The sequence below is a fragment of the Musca autumnalis genome, unplaced genomic scaffold (genome assembly GCF_047663935.1).
Source record: "Musca autumnalis isolate F117 unplaced genomic scaffold, ASM4766393v1 scaffold_4, whole genome shotgun sequence".
Lineage (NCBI taxonomy): Eukaryota > Metazoa > Arthropoda > Insecta > Diptera > Muscidae > Musca > Musca autumnalis.
The window spans coordinates 158,246,357-158,257,016 of NW_027411977.1; the positions used below are offsets into that span (position 1 = coordinate 158,246,357).

At 33.5% G+C, this 10,660-nt stretch overlaps 1 protein-coding gene across 3 annotated transcripts in view; it reads left to right on the plus strand.

Moving 5' to 3' along the window:
- DIP2 (disco-interacting protein 2) overlaps positions 1–10,660 on the plus strand; it is a 527,750-nt gene that overhangs the window by 346,030 nt on the left and 171,060 nt on the right. The window lies entirely within an intron of this gene.

Here is a 10,660-nt window from a genome sequence, read left to right on the forward strand (position 1 = left end):
TTTTTATTTCCAAAGACGACTCATTTGTCCCCCTTCTATTCCAGAAATCATTTTTTTCAATGTTGCATTCATATTACAGTCGATGGCTATGTATCTTGAATCTTGAAAAATAAAAACAATTGGGGATTAAATCCAAACAGCATAAGAATAAAAATTATTTTTAATATCTATTAGAAAAAAAAAACAGCATTTTGGCCTTTGGGAACACCGCTTATAAAATGGATGAGTCTGAATATTGGCAACACATTGTGAACACTGCAGTAGTTGTATTTATAGATGACCAATTATTCTGGGTTTCATGATCCAGTGTACGGGGGATTTGTCCTTATAAGTACTAAAGGGTGATACATTTAGAGGTTCCAACTTTCTTTAAAGAAATAAACTGTCCGAGGCAATGAATGTAAACAAACAAAACGATTCCCGTACCAATCACACAACGTAACAAACTTTTCAGCTTCTCTGAATCGTTTCATTCTCACAACCAAAACAAAATCACAAACTTTTCAATGTAAAAATATGAAAACCGTACGATTCCTCAAATGTACTTCGGCTATGCTTTGCCGAGTTGTTTCATTCACCACCGAAACAAAAAGATTTTTTGGCAAACGTTTGCCGTGCGTTATGGTCAATGACACACACAGGCACACACACACACATGTGATTGCTTAACAATCAATGCTGAATATGTTATCAACCACCAAAAGATTTTGATTTATTCACAAGTGTTTAGTACTATTTAGTTTTTTATCTGCTCTTGTGGATTTGAGTACTTTTCGCTAATCGTTTTGTTCGAGCTCGCGAATGTAAACAAAACGAAACTAAACAGCGAACTCCGCCAGCGAGGGTTATGTTTCGTTTTGTATTGTTCCTATGGAAAATACGAAACGAAACGATTGGAAATGTTATTTAAAGTATTTTTACGTACGCTGGTCCGAGGCTACTCGTTCAAGCTTTTCGACTGGTAACTGGCGAATGGCACGTCTGATGTTTTCCCCCTAGACCGGAATCGAAGCGGCTTTATCCGCATACAATATTTACTTTACATATTCTTACAGGGAAAAAGTCTAACAGTGTGATTTGAGACGATCTTGCTGGCCAATCGACTGGTCCAAAACGGACTCACCGAAGCGTTCTTTCAATAAAACCATTGATTTATGCGATGTGTGGGAAGTGGCGCCGTTTTTTTGAAACCAAATGTCGCCGAGATTACGAGCTTCAATTTCAGACAAGCCAGAAATGTGCCTTATTGTTGAACAAATTTAGGCTCGAAACACACTCCCCACATAACGCGAATTTTCGTAATAAAGTTTAACGATTTGTAAACGTTGTAGAGGCGTAAGCTTTTCCATGATAAAATGTCAAAGAGTACTAAACAAAAATAACATGAACACGTGACACGACTCACGCGTGATGTGTCAAAAAAAGGCTGTTGAAAAAAGTACCTCTTGTTATAACAGCCATTAAAAGTAATTAATAATACTTTTTTGGAATTCGAATCGTACATATTCTTATGTATGCAAATACTAATTGTTGTTTTCAACAAGTTATAGTGTTTTTTTATCCCTAATACATTTTGGTTTCAACGTTGAATGCTAACTTTTGCGACATACTGTATATTATACTTCGTCTTGCAGATTTGATGGTTTGAGTTTAAATCAGTGTTCACAACAAATTCAACCGCTGCGTTTGTGTTGGGCACACATACGAGATTATCTTTCCCTCTCTAGATAAACATATGAGAGTAACGTTGAAACCCACCATAGTTTAGATTGTGTGTGTTCACACAGACACGGCTCGCGAGCCCAGTGATAATTAACACTGGTTTAAACCATTCAGAAAGTCAGATCATTAGTGGTTTAAATACACTATGCAATCCTGAAAATGCAAACAACTTCTAGTATGCATTTTTTTAAAGACTACAAAAGCCCTAGTAGGGTTTTGTCCTGTCAGATTCAGTTCGGATTTTATGGCCTCGTCTAACCGGGCTAAATCTACACTTTTTTGCATTTATCAGGCCTTTATCTCAGAAACGAATAGGAATTTGGCCTTGCTGTCTTTAGCAATATTGTAGCCCTAAACTAGTAGAACTTATCAATTCTTCAGAACATTCTGAAACTCGAAAATGCATCGTGTCTTTTACAACACGTATTTCAAACACAGTTCACACCGACAGTTTATTCTCGCATTTCGGATTTCACCACATTATTGACATTTTTATTAAATCGTCGTTGAAAAATGTACTGAAAACAAAGGGATAGAGGCATTTCACAACAATTACATATTCTGAAGAGTTGTGTATTACATTCTAGGGAATATTTTTTCAAAATAAAATATTCAGAAAAAATTAACGGTATTGGAGATACAGTGCAAAATGTATAAAAATTTTTGAATTTTTGCATATATCTTGAAATATTCTCCAAATATTTTATTCTTGTCCTTATGTACAAATTTGCTTCACAGGTCAGAAGAAGATTCGCATTGGTTTCAGAGATATTTAACCATGTTTAGATGGGGCCATAAAATCCGAGCTGGAGCTGACACAACAAAATCCAACTAGGGTTTCTTGTCGTTTGGGTCTGTACTTTCAAAAAATCCTCAGTTCGAATTGTTTGCACAAGATCACCTTATAAATGTTGCACAGTGATATATGTACCTATACAAGTATTTTTTGAGATTGTTATCACATGTACATTAGGGCGGCCTTTATTGCTTTTTTTATGAAACTTAAACCGACTAATTTTTTTTCCATTTGATCCAGAAACCTTATATATGACCGGAAAACGTTAGCCAGTGCCAACCGAGCGATCTTTGTTTCCATAGTAATTTGTTGGGGTGGGACCAAAGGTGCATTTTCACGAAAATTCTCAAAATTCCACAATTATGGTCCAATCGGTGAAAAATCTTTATCACTTCATTGCTGTGTGTCGGATTTTGATATACATATACAGAGAGTGTCAAACATATTCGGTTTTCGATTTTACCAATAATAACACCTCGGTATTTTATAAGGCCATACCCAATAACCAAAAAAACAAATACTTAAAAAATGTTGGTCCTGTGGCAATTAGAAAATGTATATAATATGGATCCATCGCAACCCTAAAAGCGAGAAAAATAAAGAGAAGTTTGTTAAACCTGTTTTCTATGCGTTAAAAGTATTCGGTTTTTGTAACTTTTGTTAAATATTTTGCCAAAAAAACAGGCCATTATCGATCTTTTTCTTTAATATTAGTATACAGTATGCAAAACTCATATTCAAACACCCTTCAAAAATGAGTAAAATCGTTTATTGGATAGAATATTTAAGAATAATTTACATGAAACAAAAATATATTTTAACTGGTTTTATCATTTAAGGTAGATGGCGTTCAGAGTCGAGGCAAAATTCATATTCAAACACCTTAATGCACTACATTTTTTGCTTTTTTTTTTTGAAGAATTTTACTAGTTCCATGTTCATACCAGCATTTGAATCACGTTGTTCGCAACTGCAATGAACGAGAAGACAAAAATAGCTATGATTTGAATGTATACTAGTCGTTAAACCGTTTACTTTTCTATCACGTTTTGCAGTTTTTCTAAAAATGTTTGGATTTTTAATAAATTTTTAAATTTTATATTTGTTCGTCGTTCTGAGAGTAATTTAAATTGAAAAATGTACAAAAAATTTTGTTCGTTCTCAAAATGTTGTATGGAAAATGAAGTAATTATATCGTAATATGGGTTCGAACAACGAATAGAGAGCGAATTAGCCTTATGTCATGTTCATACCAGCATTTGAATCACGTCGTTCGTTCTCATAATTACGTACACGAATTAACCCGTTCATACGACATGGTACACAATTCATAGCAACATGATTCATATTTTCATGGTTTTTGTTTACTGATTTTAAAGAAAGTTTCAACCAAAATACGGGTAAAATTATTTTATATGAACTGAAAAAATATGTATCCTTCTTTCAGATATCTATTTAATATTAAATTCTATTATTTTCATTCATGTTTTCCATTTTTTCTCACAATTTTGGTGTTTTCAGTATATTTTCAATTTTTTCTATTTCAATAATTAACGAGAGAGAGAGACCTGCCAACATATATTTTTGGTATACAGACATTCCGGCAGGCATTTGATTTTTGTTTCTAAATTAGTTAGTACGCGTATTTGAAACGATGGACAAGAAATGCAAATGCAATGAAAGAGAAGACACAATTTGCTATGATTTGAATGTTTATTAGTCCTTAAACCGTTTACTTTTCATTCATATTTTGCAGTTTTTCTAAAAAGTTTTGGATTTTTAATACATTTTTAATTTTTTATTTTTCCTGTCATAATTAATTTATTTCGATAAATTCTCTCATTTGTTAGAGATGGGACATATTTTATCGTCGTTCTGAGAGTAATTTAAAGTGAACAATGTACAAAAATCGTTGTTCGTTCTCAAAATTTTGTATGGGAAATGAAGTAATTGTATCGTAATTTGGGGTCGAACAACGAATAGAGAGCGAATTACCGCTAGTCTGAACATGGCATTAGTATGAACAAGGCTAAATTTTACTACCAAAGCTAACGTTGGAAATTTTTTAAAAATTTAATTGATTAAAAAATGTAGTACAATTTCTACAAAACTAGACAGTAATGTTCAAGAAATGAGTTGCAAATTTTAGATGGATATTGCTAAAAATAGTAGTTCTATGACAAAATACAAAAAAAATAGTAGGACATTTCTCAATTATATGTCTGAAAATGAACACGTATCCTTTACTATATAGTCTAAATAGGTTTTGAATATTTCAGAAGAACTCCGAAATTCACATCACTGCAACAATTATGGAAAATCACTTGGCAAATCCTGGATTTAAATGTCGAAATGCAATCTAAACAAAACTTATTCGCTCTGTCTGTGATCCAAGATATTTTTATCGCAATTTTTTCATGTAGATGAAACATTGATGCTTATTTTTTAATTTTCTATAACTATTCATTTCATTTCTACAAGAATATTGCTTAGTTTTGTAGAAAATTTATACAAATTTTTTAATTAAATCAATTTAAAAAATCCAGTTTAACTTTACTAAATTTTAGGTTTCTGAACATCAGAGGCCTCCGCAAGGATATTAACTTGCAAAAACATCGCACTTTACCTAGAAAAATCCTTCAAAAAAAGCAAAAATGTAAATATATTTTTAATTAATTTAATTAATTGAGCTTTTTATGACCTAAGGAGATTACATTGAAAAATTGCTATCTAGCGAAGTCCTACACACACACATCAACCACTATGCGACCATCGTTTCGTTAGCTGGTTAGGCTAACATCATCAGGCATATTAGCTGTTGTTGTTGTTGCTCCTATTTATACATCCAAGATTGCAATTTTGCATTTGTGAAGTTCAAATTGAAGCTTTTTATTTCCAAAGACGACTCATTTGTCCCCCTTCTATTCCAGAAATCATTTTTTTCAATGTTGCATTCATATTACAGTCGATGGCTTTTTCCATTGTAGACTGTATATATGTCTTTCACATCGAAAGATTTTTTAAGTGGATTGTGGTTTAGAACGCTAAGACGTCAGCAACATTGTCTGTTAGTTGGCGACGACCCAGGTTCGAATCCCAGCCGGGCTCAGCTGAATGTTTTATTTTTAAGTTTTTGCCTTTTTAGGGGCGAAGGCCATTATTTGTGAGATTTAATTAATTTAATTAGCTTTAATTAGCGAGCTTTTTATGACCTAAGGAGATTACATTGAAAAATTGATATCTAGCGAAGTCCTACACACACACATCAACCACTATGCGACGATAGTTTCGTTAGCTGGTTAGGCTAACATCATCAGGCATATTAGATGTTGTTGTTGTTGCTAGACAATTTTCGCCATTTGTAGCTCCTATTTATACATCCAAGATTGCAATGTTGCATTTGTGAAGTTCAAATTGAAGCTTTTTATTTCCAAAGACGACTCATTTGTCCCCCTTCTATTCCAGAAATCAATATATTTTTGTTTCATGTAAATTATTCTTAAATATTCTCTATCCAGTAAACTAATCCACTTGTTTCTGTCATATCTGCTATAAATAACGATTTTACTCATTTTTGAAGGGCGTTCGAATATCAGTTTTGCATTCTGCACATTTTAATAATTGCGGACAGAATCTGTATTCCTGTGTGTTAATTGTACATTTTATTTTATAGCAAATTATTAAAATTTAGCGCTAAGCAAAACGCTATCTTAGAAAAGATATATTTCATTAAAAAAAGGCAGAAATCTAAGGAAATTTCCCTTATTTTTGAATATTTAGTCGAATATAGTTGAAATCATGTGCAAAAGTCACGAAAATATAGAAATCATAGATTTCGTGAAACATAGGCTGTTTATAGCCAAAACCAAGGACTGGGAGGGAAGGTAGAGGAATCTCCTGAAAAATTACGGCCAGAACGCCCTTAATTTTCTTGAAATGAAATTCAGAAGTCGAAAATATGCACTTACATTCCAAAACACAACTAAGGCATATCTTTGTGCTTGTGGTGGCGCTTCCAATAATAAATAGAAGTTGGCGATAATAATGTATTCCCTCTAACCCCCTGACATAGGAATATCATCCAGTGTGGTCTTTAGATTATCAAACACTAAATTCCCTAACTAAATACCAGGTGACATCCTTTTTTATGTGATATTTAGGATCGCAAGGGTAAAAAGTATGTACATTTCAGGAATGTAAGTCCGAATACACAAATCTACTGCTCCAAATGTATAGTTAATATATTTTATTTATCTTAAAAAAATTATCTTAAAAAATAATTAAAAAAATTATAAAATCACAAGTTAAAACATTATTTTATTAGATTTTTTTATTACGTTACCAGGCAGCTCCGACTTTTGGCGGTCAACAACTTTCCTCACCTAGATGATAATTTTAAAATTGTTGTCAACTTTTACTATTAACACATGTCTTATTTACCTAAAACTGTGAATAAATATTTTTTATTCCGAAAAAAATTGGCCGGTTGGACGGTTAAAGAACAAAAATTGTAATAACATAAAATCCATCAAACTTCATCTACAAGATCATAATCGCCAAGGTAAAATTTCTTTTAAATCTTTTTCCGGGTTGTGGTCTAAAGATATCAAATCGATCAAAATTGGAGGAAACATTCAATTACAAACATGCCAAACTACAAATTGCCAGTGAAAGGTTCTTAAAGGTCAAAATAGCAAAACACTTTAGAAAATATTAGATTTTTATATTTTTTCTCCGATTCTGGTCCATAGATACCAAACCGTTTACAATTTATTAATACAGTCAACTACAAAAATGTGCCTAAGATATCATTAAACAGCTTTCTAGAACATATGACATCAAAGCCTCAAAACTTTGGAGGCCTATAACCGCGAAAATTGATGAGATGGGAAAAAACGGCGAGACAGGTGTTTTTTTTTTTGCCTTCTTTCATGCTGCGCTGTTAGAATATGGTTAATAAAGCATGACTCAAAAAATGACACATAGTGTGTTGGCGTGATACCACTGATACCTTCTGTGTGTGAAGCTACGAAACGAAAGCTATAGAAGTGTGACTACTTCGTTAAATAGCAAGTGTAGTTGCCAGTGAGCATAATAGCGCTAACAAGGTCGTGATCAATAATGACGAATGACGACCGCAGCATTGGAAAGCGCCCCTCTGCATCCGAAGTGAGCGAATGTGACTTTCAGGAGAGAGTGCGGGAAAGAATGAATATTCTCTCCCAGCATCCGAACCAGGCGAATATGACTCCTAAAAGAAAGGCAGAGAAGATTTTCGCATTGAGCTCGAAAGAGCGGCCAATTAATGCGGTTAATTGTAATGCTGCGGAAGGGGAAAACAATGTATCGAACGTATACATTGGCGTAACCAATGTATCGAACTTATGGGTCGATTCCGTATTGCGATTCGTGTCGCGTTGCCAGTTGCAATTTTTCCATTACGTATGGCAAAAGTCGCCCGACGACGTCAAATTCTGTCGCCATAAAGTTAATTTCCGGCGACAACAAATTAGCTGTCGCCGTGCATTTTTACAAACGAATAAAAACGAAAAATTGAAACGTAAGAAAGATTTTCATTTATTTTAAGTGGATTTATTTAATATTCTATACGTTTTTTGGAGTTTCCGTACTTATATTGGTAAAATTACTACAAAACAACAATTTGAAATGCTGCTTGAAAAAATGGAAGCCCACCCAAACGTAGCTCGTGGAGTCAGACTTTTTGGCGAAACTAAAGCCGCTTCTGATGAGGTGTGGAAGGATGTTGCAGAGCAATTAAATAGTTGTGTGCGTACACTAGATGAATGGCACAGAGTATGGACTCATTTTAAATCCAAACTAAAGAAAAAAAATTTCTCAAAATAAGGTGGACCATCGCAAGAAATATCTTTGTCGTCGATGGAGGAAGCGGTAGCAGACTTACTGCAAATCAATATGGTTTCAAATCTATGGCTTCGATCTACGGAATTGAAGAGACATGGGATGATAATAACAGTGAAATTGGACAATCTGCTGAGGTAGAAAATGAAAAACCTCAAAATGAAGTAGAATTTGACAACGTACTTGCCAACAAAACGTTGAAACTAAAATATCCTTTTCTATTCTAAATGGCGAACATCTTCATTTGGTCCCATTATATGTACGTGTTACATGACAGGCTGCCAAATATGTATTATCCAAATATCTTTGAAAACTTGTTAACGAAATATGTTTACTTGTATGCGTTCAGGGTGAAACAAAATCACAATATTAGCATAAGTAACGATTTGATTAGAAAGTATTCGATATCTATTTATCAAAAATGCCCTCCTATCATCATTTATGTTTATAAATAGTTATTAAATGGGTGTTAACTATGAATTTTCGAAGAAAGTAGAATATTTTGAGGTTATGTACGCTATTCAAGTCTCGGCAACGTTCGGCAATGAAAGTGAAAATTGAAATTGGTTCATTAACTCGTGCCGAATGCAGAAAATTTTATGTGATTTTGCGTAAATTTGCTCGACAAGAATTATACAACTTTTTTTAGGTTACCATATTTTCCATAATATTGATGTTTTGAAGTCAGGGTTAAACCTCTTACCAAATAATGTTAGCCAAATTGGAGTCTACAGCATTCTGCTGTGTTGTAAAGTCAAATTATTTACAAATCTTTTATAAATATATACAGTTATAGTCAAAATATGTCACATCACATTGTGGGATTTTCAAGGTAATAATTTTAAGGCATATTCACATTAAAACTAAAACGAAATACAACAAAAAAACTTCTGAACTTATCGGACGTCGATGCCTTCAATACTGTAGATAATAACAGACCTTCCAGTTTTTGTACCCAAAGGGTTAAGGTACTAGTTGTGTATTTGGTCCATAAATGGTTAATTTTTTGGCCCACGTTGTTCCATTTTTTTCCCTGAATCTAGAAACGTTATATTAACTTAAACCAAATACTTGTTTTAACTTTAAGACTTTTGGCCAATAAAATGGCCCGTTTGACCTATAGTGGAGTGGTGTGAATTAGTCGAGAAGGTAATCCGATTGTTTTTTGTAGACAAAAGAGACTTCCGACGAGGGATGAATTATTTCTCCAATGGCATAATTTTTGTGATTGTGAACGACATTTGCAATCGCAGTTCCCAAGAGCACATCTCTATTTTGTGTTGTGTGCAGAACTTGGCGATTGTCGAAACTAGGATTTGAACTCTGTTTGGAAGTTATGCGATTAGAAGCGGAATTCGATTTAATAGGCGAACGTGAAAATGTTGGCAAGGAACTTGACGAAGTTTTATGGGGTTTCTACACGGTATGTTTTTTACATATTTGTGCATAACAACTGTCACTTTTTACAAATCTGAATTTTGTACACATAATGTGAACCATAAAGAAATTTCAATGCATCAAAGTGTTATGTACATACATACATATGTATATTTTTCGAATAGAACGCACTCTATTCCCGTCTGTACAACCAAAGGTGAACAGCTGTTTTGTTTGTACGCTATATAAATAAAGAAAACGAATCAAGAATAAAATTTTGCCGTACAGAATAAATTACATATGGGCGAAAAGAAGTGGCAGTTGCTATACATGAATATGTAAAAAATATACCGTGTAGAAACCGCATTACTATTTTTACTACGATGGAGTAGTGTGTGATGTCTGCCTTTGCATACAGAACAATTGTGTTTGCTATTGCATCTTTTTAGAAAATGACCATGCGAAAGACAGTTTTTGCAAAGAGCATGTTTTTTAATGAACGAAAATCTATTCTCCAGCGAAAGTTTTTGAAATCGAGAACTGATGATCTTGATTTGTGCACATCACAAAGTATAGTTCAATGACGATTTCGGGGAACTTTCAGATGGGAACTTTTTAGAAATTGAACAACTAATTGTTGATTTTTGTGGAGATCGACGAGATTGAGAAGGTGATTTCTTATGAGGATCGACACCAATTATTCTATCAAGACACGACAAGGTTTGAATTCTATCGGTAAGGAACGAATCTAATTGTTTCCATGTAGATAGAGAAGATTTGTCTTTGATAGTTTGTTCCCAAAGAGCGACAGTGGTTTTTGGTAAACGTTGTAAGCAACCGTAAACTATTATTGGATCCCAGTGATCCGTGGCTACGTCATAAATA